At 38.1% G+C, this 12,340-nt stretch overlaps 1 protein-coding gene across 29 annotated transcripts in view; it reads left to right on the top strand.

Annotated features, from left to right (window-relative positions):
* Elavl2 (ELAV like RNA binding protein 2) overlaps positions 1-12,340 on the top strand; it is a 159,109-nt gene that overhangs the window by 106,102 nt on the left and 40,667 nt on the right. The window lies entirely within an intron of this gene.

Genomic DNA, 12,340 nt, shown 5'->3' with positions numbered 1-12,340 from the left:
TTAGAGAGCTCTATAGGACCTTTAAACTTTTTTCTTACATTATGTGAATGCAAAATTCTCTCTCACAGAGAGAAAACCATTAAAAATGCTATACTTCTTGACAGTTTACTGGCTCATGTGCGCGCGCACACACCCGTATGATGATTGACACCAGCTGGCAGTGCAGGCAACCGCGGATGTCCTTTTAAACTACCACTATCATTAGCTGGTTTTTTTTGCATCGTAACCACAGTGCTGTTTTGGGGAATATTGTCCTGTGTCCTTGTCCTTAGTGCTGTTTAGTAAGGTAAAACAGATAATGCACGTCCCTGTGTGTGCAAGGGAGGAGCAGCAGTGAGTTAATGCTAACTCACCAAAAAATTGACTATTGTTGTGGATTCAAATCTTTAGCTGGCCTTTGGTTGTGCATTAGCTCTGAGTTGTTAGTGTCCTGCCTTTATTTGAACTACACAGGGTCTAACTTTCTCGCCACCTCCCAGCTTTTTGACTTTTGCTTCCATCCCTGGCACCACTGTTCAAAATTGTAGAATTGCTGATCTTTGTTTATGAGCAGCTACCTAACTCAATAAGTAACGAGACCTGGTTTTTGTTTCCATTTTGATGCTGAAGTGTTATGCCATATCTCTGTCAAGGAAGGGAACCTGCTCCAAGTTAAGGTCTTAAGATATATGTACCAGAGGAATTGGTTTGCTTTTTTCTCACTTTAGAGAGGATTAATTTTTATCTTCTTGGTAGTACTTGGAAAATTTGGAGAATTTAGTGTGCTTTTTCTGTTCTCTGTAGCCTAAGACTGAATTGTGTGGGAGTTCTTAATGTCTGGAAACGTGATGTATTAGGAACCCACAGGGGGAAAAAAAGGACAACAGAAAACCACATTTTTACCAACTTAAGCAAGATCATATTGCATTCCTAGCAAGTTCTTAATAACTGGAAATAGAACTATAGGAAATAGAGCTTTACCAGTTGCATAATCAGGGGACAGATACGGTCATTAAAATTAACTTGAAAGGAAAATGCCCTGGTGTGGAGTACATTGTTTCCCTTAGAATTATGTTGCTTAGATAATATTTACCAAGTGATCACTGTTTACAACCTTGATTTCAGCAGAAAAGTTGCAATTTAAACTTATTTGTATTATCTCCATATATCTGAAGTTTTGAAAACTTTAAAAATGTTGGTTTTTTTCAGTCTCAGGCTAGCTTTATTAGCATTTGCGTGGAAAGACAAGTCTTCTTGTGAGCCATCTGTTTTATGTATTACATGAACACCTAGGTTGACTTCTTTATCCTTGTGATAATCCCTAGTAATGTCCTTTGGGAAGCTGGTTAAAAATGCTTTGAGTTTTCAGAGAACCTGGCTTAGAGTCTAGTAACAGGATCTCATCAGTTTTCTACCTCACCACTTGATCTTACTCATTGGCTGGCAGCGAGGAGGGATTGTTTAATGTGGCCCGAGTTAGTTGGGTATGTAGAAGGACCTGCTGCATCTGGAATGGTGCATTTGAGAGGACTTGCATAAATCAGGAATTAAAATTTGAAGAGAAATGTGATTACAGTAGCATCCCTCTGAAATGCTCTTGAATCTTTCCCCTGCTGTGCAGTATTCTCATGATTTTGCTGTGTATCAGATCTTAGACACTGTATTAAGAAACCTTTAGAGCACACTGCTCTGAAGCCAGTCGCTGCACATAGCCTGTCTGAACAGGCACACAGCATGGGCTCCCAAGAACAGAAAGTCCATCTAAAGAAAGGCAACACATTTGCAACTTTATTGTGTGTTTGGGGGAGGAAAGAAGGGTGTTACAATGAAGAAACTGGATCTTTATTTAAAAACAAATAATTTTCCCTCTTAGAAATCAAAACTTAGTTCCCCCAGTCAAATTTTTAATGTCCTCCACCCGCTTTTTATTAATGTATGCAGTGTTACACAGGGGTTATGTTTGGAGATAGCAAAGCTTTTCATTTTTCCCCAAGTGTTGCATCATTAGTCTTCAGGTTGCAAGAATCTTGCTTGACAGAGAGGACCATAGGTGATGTGTTTCTGTTAACTGTGAGATTTTAAAAAGGATTTATGCTGCTTTAATTTTTTATTTCATGAGACATTACTGCTGCTCTAAATGAAATAATAGATACACATCAATCAGTGTAGTCACCTTTTATTGTTGACTCAACTACTAGGTTTTTACAGAATTCACTCTGTATTTTATTTGACTTTTACATGAATAGTCTCGGCAGACTTAATTATATTAGTGAAAAAGCACTTTCAACAAAATTATATGCTGACATCCCATAATTCATACTTACAGATTTGTGAAACAGATTTATGTAAATCTATCAAATTACTCTAGATGACATTTTTTAAAATTGAGATTTCATTTTAATGGTATTTATAGAAAAATTTTGTAAGAAAATTTTTACATGAACTCTCTTTTTAAAAAGTTCTCTTACTATGTTACAGTTAGACAGAATAGTGTAGCATTTGAGAGTCTTGTCTCCACATGTTCTGTAACCCATCTGGTGTAATATGGGGAGGATGTTTATAAGGACAGTTCTCTCCTAAACTGTAAATTCCTAAAAGGCAAATGCAGCTATGTCTTCATTTGTTCAGTTGGTCACTGGACATTTACTTAAAAATATGTTCTGGGCTTTCCTTGTCAGAAACTGAAATCACCTTGTTCATGTTCATCAACTTAGTTGATATGGGTCATCAGGTTGACTGCATACCCTACTGTAAACACACACGTAGTGGGATAAAACTGCAATATAAGGGGCAATGGCAAGACTAGTATGGAATGTTAAACTGTGTGCATTGGGAGCAGAGGAAGCTGTGGCTTGAAATGGTGTCATAGGGCATGAGAGAGTTGGCCAGTTCTAGATGTGTGTTCCAGAAACTGGGCCGTGAAGGTGCATGTGTAGAAATAGTAGAAACTGAGCTAGAATGGACACAAGAAGCGAATGATGACCTTGGAAATCAGAACTTGGTCAGATTACTCCCACAGCACTGTAGGAGAAGGCTGGTTTTGGAGTTACCCTAAGTCCAGGGACGGTTGATTGACTGGTTTGGTTAAGATAGTATAATAATCATCCAAGTGAGAGTGATACATGATGCTAATGGCAGAGGAGCGCAGAGTAAACTGATTGAATGGGCAAGATATTAGCATCTGTCTAATAGAACTTGAACAGGAATCTTCTGACACATCTTACTGATTCTAGAGACTCCTTCGTGTGTTGAAATAAACTGAGTCATTTTGGGTGAAGGCCACTCTGACCAGTACATGTAAACAGCTGCCCTGTACTTCCTGCTGCTCCCTCTCCCATCCCCTGCTGCTCTCTTCTCTTTAGGCCCTATTTTCTTTTGTTACACTGTAAGATTTGCTCATTTGTCTCCCTTTCTCAGAATGCATGCTTTATGAAGAGAAACTTTTTTGAAAAAAAAAATTTTTTTTTGCATCCCCTGGGCCTAGCAAGTAGTTTTAATTTTCCATAATCACACTTATTATAGGTGAGAAATATGTAGGATGACTCTTTTTCCCCCACTACTTCATGTTGCGAGGGTCTCATTTAATATTGGTTGGATAAAATTAAATTAATATGCCAGGTTTATAATCAAGAATTATGGCAGTTTGTTGGCTTTAGTGTTAGACCTGAGGGGGTAATTTGATATTCTGAACGTTGGTAGTAATTTGAAATAGAAAAGACTAAATAAAGTGACCTTTGAATGAAACAGGTCCAGGAGATTGTGTATTTTTAATTAAAATGTGCAATTAAATTTTTAATTAAAGTATGGTATTAAAAGCAATGTAGGTGGCAAGGGAATGGCTGATGCTTTGAATTATGCACAGTTTGGGATAAATTGGCATTTACTGTGTTTCCCACAGTAGCAGTTTGTCACTAAACGGATTCTCTTCCTGTTTTGCTTTTCCTGCTTTGACCCCATGCAGCTCTCAATGGTACTTGGTCCCATTCAGAGCCTGTGGAGTGTTTCAGCTCTGTGCTATATATCACTTGACCATGCTTCTAAGTAGCTTGTTCATAAATGTACTTCTTGTGCTGGGGACATTTTATAAATGATTTTTCTGTCTCATGTGAAGAAGGGCTCCTTTGTGGCAAATATGTTAGATTAAATAGAAGAATGCAAAACAAAAGGCATCTACACATGATGTGTGTGGAAAATGTGTGCTGAAGTGTAGTATTAACCTGAAGACGTTGGTGCCTATGTGGAAGTCAGAGGTTGTATAACTGTTCAGATAGCTTCCTCCATAAAGGAGTCCCTGCTATTGCTGTTAGTTCCAATATGTGGTTAATGATTCAAATCCTTAAGAGCACATGCTCACACTTAGTTTGTGAGGATATCTGGCGACAAGTGATATGGACTCTGTTCTTTGATGTTCAGTTACCAGGGATAATTTTTTTACTTCTAATGACAGATCTATTTTTCTTAGGGGCGTTTTTTATTGAAGAGCCTTAGCTTTGTCATTTTGCTCAGAATTTCTTTTAATTGTGTTGATTTTCATAATGGTTATACTTGGAATTTAAATGTAGGGCTTTAAAAAGTTTTTTGAAGAAGGGATTCTTGATTTGGGGATTATCAGTAATGCACATTATAAATTTACAGTGCCTTGAAAAGTAGATTTAGATGACATGGATAAGTGATGCCTGGTTTCCAAACCTTCCTGGTGCCTCACAGAGGTGAGTGACTGATGAATTAGAAGAGTGTGAAAAGTGGATCTGGGCTAAGACGTTTTTGTTGGTAGTTGATTTGCTACTGCTTTTGTTTTTTTAAAATCTATACCCATTTATAATCAGAAATGTGTGCCATATAAATAAGATGAAACTTATTTTGCTAAAAGAATGAATACAACATAGAAATCATAGATAATGAAATTGATACTTCCAGTTAATGTACAGAAATTTGAAATAATGGACAACCAATATAGTTTTTTTGTGATTAAAAATAAAAAAGGCCTGGTAACATTATGTATTTCAGATATTTTGAAAGTAGCCTGAATCTGGGTGTAAACTAGTTGTGAACTGGTAGAGAAGCAGCATAGCTTTTGAGAATTCAGTGTTTAAGGCCCAGCTTGTCTACCTCATACTTTGATTTTTGGTTTCTAGAAGCTGACTGACTTGGCCAACCTTCAGGTATTTATTTCTACCTTTAGGAAAAGCATCTGATTGCCAAACACGATTAATGTGAGGTTACAACTAAATAGTAAATTACTATGAAGCTGAGAAATGAGAATGGGGACAGTAGTATGTGATACCTTTATATATTTTAAACATCCACTGTATATTTGCTGACCTCACTAACTCAGTGTACAATGAAAATCTGTAAAGTTCCTAACTTCAGTGTATTAACAGGACATTTAAAATTAAAGTGCCAAGAATACAGCCTTCCATGTTATTTTTCTTAGGATAACAGTAGAGTTTTTCTTATCAGTTACATGTTCTAATTGATGGCCGTCATTCTTCCTAACAGTGACACTGGTCAAAGTAGAAACTTTACAAATCATGGTTATGCATGGATTACTATTTGAATATAATGATTGACATATGAGTATAGAAATTTGATTGGAACTTTGACTCAGTAATGAAACATTCAATGGATGGTGGTGTTTATAATACCTTTGGTTAAATAAATTGCACCATTAAACTTTCTATTGAGTCATTTAGTAAACATCGGAGTTCCTACAGCATGCTAAGTGTGAGAATTCAAAGGTCATCCTGGGAGGCAGCTAAGCAAATCAGGCTCTTCATTTTTCCACAGAAATCCAACTCAGCATGAGCTTCTATGCCTAGATTGACTTCAGGGGACCTACAGAGTGTATTGAAATAGTAGGTAACACAAGGCTTTAGAAAGAAGAAATCTGTTTACACAAGTGGTGTTGATGAAGGGGAATGAAACTCCCAGCCTACTAGATGTCTGTTATGAGTTGATGTTCTCTAAAATCAAAGAAGAAATTTTAGGAATAATGGAGGTTAAGAGCAGAATATATCTATTAGGAAAAAGAAAGCTTCTGTCTGGGAGAGAGACAGAAGGGGTTCTGAGTAGTTTGCCAGAGACTCTTGTCTTTTCTAGGAACTTTTATAGAGCAAACCATGAGGCAAGGCAGGTCTGTGATTGGGAAAAATGGAAAGCAAGTGGGCATGAAGTGGGACAGAACTATGTGAACCAATAAGATTAATTGTTCAGGTAAAGTTGACTAAATTGAGATCAAGTGGGGCAGTGAGTCATGTAGCAAGAGGGCATTCTTAAAGAGCAGTGACTCTTCCTTTAGGGGATTGGGATGATGACTTCTGGCTTCCCCAGGTGATCCATACTGATTAAGAACATCAACCCCTGATGTTTATACTTAGGGTATGGTTGCATTTGCTTTGCTTTTTGTCTTGATATCTGGCCTACAGCAGGAAGTCTAGGTCTCCTCCTAGGTTACAAGATATCTGGTTTTCTGCACTAGCTTCTTTGAGGATCCAGCTCTGACTGCCTGTAATATTTCTAAGTCAGCTGCCTGTATGATTGAAAATACTGAGAATGTTTAAATGAAAACCACTTTAGTTACAGTAAAAAACACATTACCAATAATCTCCCTCAAAATACTCCCTATTAGTTGGGATGCTGGGGCAGGAGGATTGCTAAGACTTTGAGACCAGCCTGAACTACATAGTGAATTCAAAAAAACACTCTCCACTTTAAACACACTTATATTCAATGTCCATTGTGGTTACCGCTTTCTGAAGCAGTTCTAGAAGTCATCTTTTGCTGATAGCTTTAGTAGTGCTGTAGTAGCATCCTTCTCGTCCTGAATCATTTCAAAATATTGACTTTTCGAGGGCTGGGGATTTAGCTTAGTGGTTCATCTGCTTGCTTGGTAAGCACAAGGTTGTGCTTTGATCCCTGGTATCAGAAAAAAATTTACTTTCCAAATGGTCATTTTGATATTACAGAAGAGCCAAAAGTTGTATGTTACCAGAGTCGGTGAATAAGGTAGGTGAGAGTGTACTACAATGTTTTTAGGAGCCTGACTTTCCATTGGATTGTAGTCAGCAACATGTTTTTGATTTGCTTCCTAAAGACACTCCTGAAAGAGGACTTGTAGAACTGCTTCCAAGAGTGGCAGCGGTAATGGGATGAGTATGTTTTAAGTGTGTGGGGAGGGGAATTAATGGCAATATATCTTTTACTGTAATGGATTTTTTAAAAGTTTAAACATTTTTCATACACTTTTATCTCCATTTTCATCTTTAAAATGTGACTATAAGGGATAATTTTGCCCTGGAGTTACTTCACATACCCAGACCATCATTAGCACTGGGTCCTTCTTGGTTCCCTAAAGCTCCAGTCTAGCCTTCGATGATCTCTGCCGTAAAACAGTGATTTATTTCCCAACCTGATTGTATATGCGTAAGACCAGAAATTTAAAAAGCTGGTGTGTGTGCTTTACAAAGGGCCGATAAAAATCAGTTATTGAGTGTGGAATTCAGGCATCCGCTTTTGCTTTTCAAAACTTTCTAGATGATTCCATTATGTACTTGAGGTTGAAGTGTGCTGTGCTTAAAAGCTGCTAAAACATGACTGCCAAGTTAGTGCCAGTAGAAGGGTAAACTGGAGTTTTTATGGTGGTACAATTAATAATCTGATTCATTTTGTCATTGAACAACATACAATATGGTGTCTGGTATGTTTTTTCCTTTTACCAATATATACCATTTTTTCATGGTTTAGATATAAAATATCTCCCCAAGTCTCATGTAGTTAGAAAGTACCAGGATTATGGGGTGTTGTAGTCATTAGTGTATTTATCATCAGTAAATTCAGTAGCTGAATTTGCTGTTAAGGGGTGACGCCTTTGTTGGAGTACGTTCCTGGGGGTGTGATCTGGAAGGATGTATTCTTGTCTCTGATTCCTGAAATCTGTCTCTGCTTCTACGCTGCTGTGATGTCAGCAGCTTTTCTTTCCTAGGTCCTTTCACCTTGCCCTTCTTTTTTTTTTTAACCTTGGAGCTAGCCAACTATGGAATCAAGCTTCCAAAAAATTTTGAGCCATAATAAACCTCTTCTCAAAATTGTAGGCATCTGATATTTTGTCCCAGCAAGGGAAAAATGATTTGGAGAGATTTTTGGTTCTAGGAGTGGGACCATTGTTGTGATTATTCCTGACCATGTGATTAAGATGCCTTTAGGGTTAATTTAGAGGCATTTGGAAAGGTTTAGAGATGCTGGCTAGAGAAGCCTTAGAAAACTGTAAGCAGAGCAAGTAGAGATTGATGGGGGATTCTGACTGATGCTCAACACCAGAATGCTAATAGGAATGTAGATAGTCAAGTCCAGGCTCAAGAAATTTCATCTAGGTGCAAAGAGTGTTTTGGCAATTAGATTAAAGGGCATATGTGTTATATTCTGTCAAAAAATTTGTCTTTAGTTTGTCCGAGCTTGTCCGAGCTCTGAGGTTTTGTGGGAAACTAAGATGAAGGGCAATAGAATAACTAGTCCAGCAGAGGAAATTTCATAACAGCCCAATAGTCAGGGTTTGGCATGATACTGCAGGCTTCTTTTATCCAGATCTGTGGTGAGAGTGAGTAGCTAAAGCAGATGTGAAAAGCTTGTAGTTTTAGCCTGCAAAGTTGGGGCCATGAAGAGTACAGTTGCTGAAAAGATAAGCACTAAAAGGAAGTCAAGTACTTTGCATCCTCATTGCAAAAGATGACTTGATGGCATCTCAGGGATCACCAAAACTCCACCCTTTACAGGCTCTGGCATGTAAAGCTGTAAAACTTTCACTTGAGAAGAAAGGCTGGAAAAGGACCACCTAGGGAATTGGTTCCTAATGATTGATTTTACAGTGATCAACTGTTCACGTACTCAGATGCCTCTTCAGGCAAAATCCAAGAACATCTGGCTACTGCTTGATCTGGCATCAGACTTTGGTGTTGCACAAGTAGTGTTTGTTTTACAGACATGAAGCAGGTACAGGTTATAGGGATATACTGACTTCTGTGCAGATTTCAGAAGACCTAGAAGGCCAGGCAGTGTGCCCTTGAGAGGACAATGCTTGAAGCTGCGAGAGTGGAGGAACTTGGAGATACCAGGAATCTCCATTTTCTGCCTAGGAAAGCCCTAAGCAGTGAGCACACTGTCCTAGAGAAGTCCTGTTGGCTACGTCCAGCAATGCTGTAGGGGTCAGACCACTCAAGCCCTTTGGGGTTCACATTTTGTCACAACTTTGCCCATGTACTGGACGCGGAACTACAAGATTCCCACCCCGCTTTCCCTTTTTAAGTGAGCATGCCATTGTATGTTAGAAGTGTACAGCTTCCTTTTTGGTTCTTAACAGGGGTTGACAGCTTAAAATTTACTTTGAATCTCAAAAGTCTTTGGAGTTGGACTTCTCAGCAGTGTGGGAACCATTAAGATTTTGGAGATTCTTATTTTTTATATAGTGAGATGAAGGCCAGGGATGTGCTCAGTGGCATAAGCACCTGCCTGGCAAGCACGAGGTTGTAAGTTTGATCCTCAGTATCCACCCCACATATATATATATATATATATATATATATATATATGTATATTTGTTTATTTGTTTATTTATGAAATGGGCATGAGACTTTTGGGAGCTGGGCACAGTATAATGATTTGGATCTAAGTGTCCCCCTGTAGTTATATTTGCTTGGAAGGTGATTGGATTATGTGGGGCACTGTACTCATCAGTGAATTGATCCATTGATGAGTTCAGTAACTGAATGTGTCGTTGGGAGATGGAGCCTGGTTGGAGGAAGGTTCCTGGGGGTGTCATCTGGAAGTTGTATCTTCTAACCAGCTCCTCTTCTGTGTGCTTCTAGGCTGCCATGATGTGAGCAACTTTTCTTTCACTAGATCCTTGTAACATGGCCTATCTGCTTTAAAGCTATTCATTGCTAGACTGAATCCTCATAAAAACCTTTAGCCAAAATAAACCTCTCTGTTAAATTGAGGTGTTAAAGATTTTGTTTCATTAGTGGCAAAAGTGCCTAAGATAAGCTTCCTGATTAAATTTTAAATGAATACACTAAAACTCCTTAACATGCAGTAGACATGTTATTTTCCTTCATGCTCTTTTGACTAGTGTGCTCCTTTACACAAATGACTCTTACCCCTCCAGCAGCATTTCTGGGTAGCAGTTACTGTCCTTGTTCTAGCAATGAGCAAGGTGTGCTTTAGAAAGTTTAAGTGACTTCTTTGGAGTCACATAATTGGTGAATAGCAGAGCCCAGACTGGAACTCTTGTGTGTTTTATCTCCAAAGCCCATTTCTTTCTGTCATATGCTGGTTCCTTGAACAGACTTAGTTAAATTCTGCCAATATGAATTTTGCTCATTGACAGTTGAACTGCAACACATTTCATAAAAGGGCATTCTGTGCACCATAGACACATGATGAAAGTGTGTTGAGTTGATAAAAAACTGAATGGTTGAAAACAGTGGTTTGATGTGCAGTGTTTTTATAGAACTGTAAATAAAACAAAGCCTCTGAATTTTCATGTGAGGACAACAAAATGAGTTTGTTGTCAATTAGTTTTTAGTTCTTTTTACTAAGTCTTTTGGGGTGTGTGTGTGTGTGTGTGTGTGTGTGTGTGTGTGTGAGAGAGAGAGAGAGAGAGAGAGAGAGAGAGAGAGAGAGAGACCAGGGCCTTGTACCTACTAGGCAAGCTCTGTACCCCTGAGATATACCCTTAGATCTCCTAGGACTTTTTAGAAAAATGAAGAATAAGTTTTGATAAGACAGAATATGTTAGTAATCATGACTCCAAATCCTGATTATGGTTCTCTAATTATGGTCACTAGATTTCATGCTTATTAGGTACCGTATTTAGTCTTCATTTGAATGCTGTCAAGGAGCCATGCCTTCAATAACCAGAATGCTATCCTAAATATTGAGAAATCACTTGGACCAAAGCTCCTGCATCAAGAACAAACCCCTCTTTTCCTTATAAGCCTGGTGTAAAGATGCTATTTACAGAACACTTGCACTTTCCAGGTTATTGTCAATGGTCTATCCTTTTCTTAGGCCCATTGTTGTCGCCTGTAGAATGTTTCCTATCTTTTCACTTTGAGAAACTTTCGCTTAGTTTAAAAGTTTAGATCTAATAACTGTACTTTGACTTACGTTTTATTGGTTGCAGCAGCCTGACAATCACTCATTTTTCTGAGAGCTGGAGCATCATTGAGCCAGAGGCTCAGACGATGGGGGGAAATGACAACCAAGTTATGTTTTGAAGCAATTTTTTCTCCAAATCTTGTGTTCCCTCTTCACATGTACATCTCTTTCATCTTCCTTTCTCATTTTGCCCTTCTCTACCCCGTCACCACCTGCCTTTTTTTTACTGAGGTTTGAATTTAGAGCCTTTACTGAGCTACTTTTGTAGTTTTCTCACTTTTTCTCTTTGTCTCTCCATCTCTTTCTCTAGCTTTTTCTTTTTTTCTTTCTTCTGTTTCATAGTTTGTGGCAGGGTCTTGCCAAGTGGATACTTGTGACTCAGTTTCAAGAGTGCTGAAATTAAAGGCATTTACCAACACTCAGCCTTGTTATTTTGTTTTTTCCTTTCTTACATGTTTTCATAGGTTGGAATGTCCTCACCATAAATCCCTTTGTGTTCAAATTTTTCTGTCTTCCTAATCCAGATCATGAAAATCCCTGGAGAAAATTTGGTTTGGTTTATTTAAGACATCTTTCATTAAGGTCAATGTATAGGTAAATACACACACATTATCATATATCATCTAAGGAAAGGGATGTTCTGAGAAATGCAGCATTACTGGATTTTCATCATCGTATGAACATTATAAAATTATCCTTGCACAAAATTATCCTTGGCACAGGCTAATCATGTGGCTTGACCACTTGATATAATGTAAAGCTGTGGAAAACATGAGATATGTGAGCTGCTGTTGCTATAATTCAGCATCCTGTATATAGTGAATTTCCTTTCTAATACATAAGAGTGCATTCTAAAATAATGAAAAATACAGTAAGAGAAGTAGCCTGGTCATTTATTATCATCAAACATTTTGTACTGCATATAATTGTGTATGCTATACTGTTATATGACTAGTGGTTTGTTTGTAGCAGCATCACCACAAACACATGAGTTTGCAGTGTGACAGTACTCTAACCGTTTTGTCATTGATAGGAGTTTCTCAATTGAATTAGAGTCTTACCTGTTGCATATGTGGTCCATCTTACTGTTTTGTGGCACAGCACTGCAGCTACATAATTTTATCCCCCATTTTTGACTTTGAGATAATTGTAGTTGTAAGGCTGTACATGTGTCAGGTACAACTTTCATAACACTGACAGATTCTTGGTT

This window comes from Cavia porcellus, unplaced genomic scaffold, assembly GCF_034190915.1.
Source record: "Cavia porcellus strain 051 isolate PalLab524CR breed Dunkin Hartley unplaced genomic scaffold, mCavPor4.1 scaffold_1, whole genome shotgun sequence".
Lineage (NCBI taxonomy): Eukaryota > Metazoa > Chordata > Mammalia > Rodentia > Caviidae > Cavia > Cavia porcellus.
The sequence above is the reverse complement of the archived record's forward strand: the minus strand, read 5'-3'. Positions and strand labels throughout refer to the sequence as shown.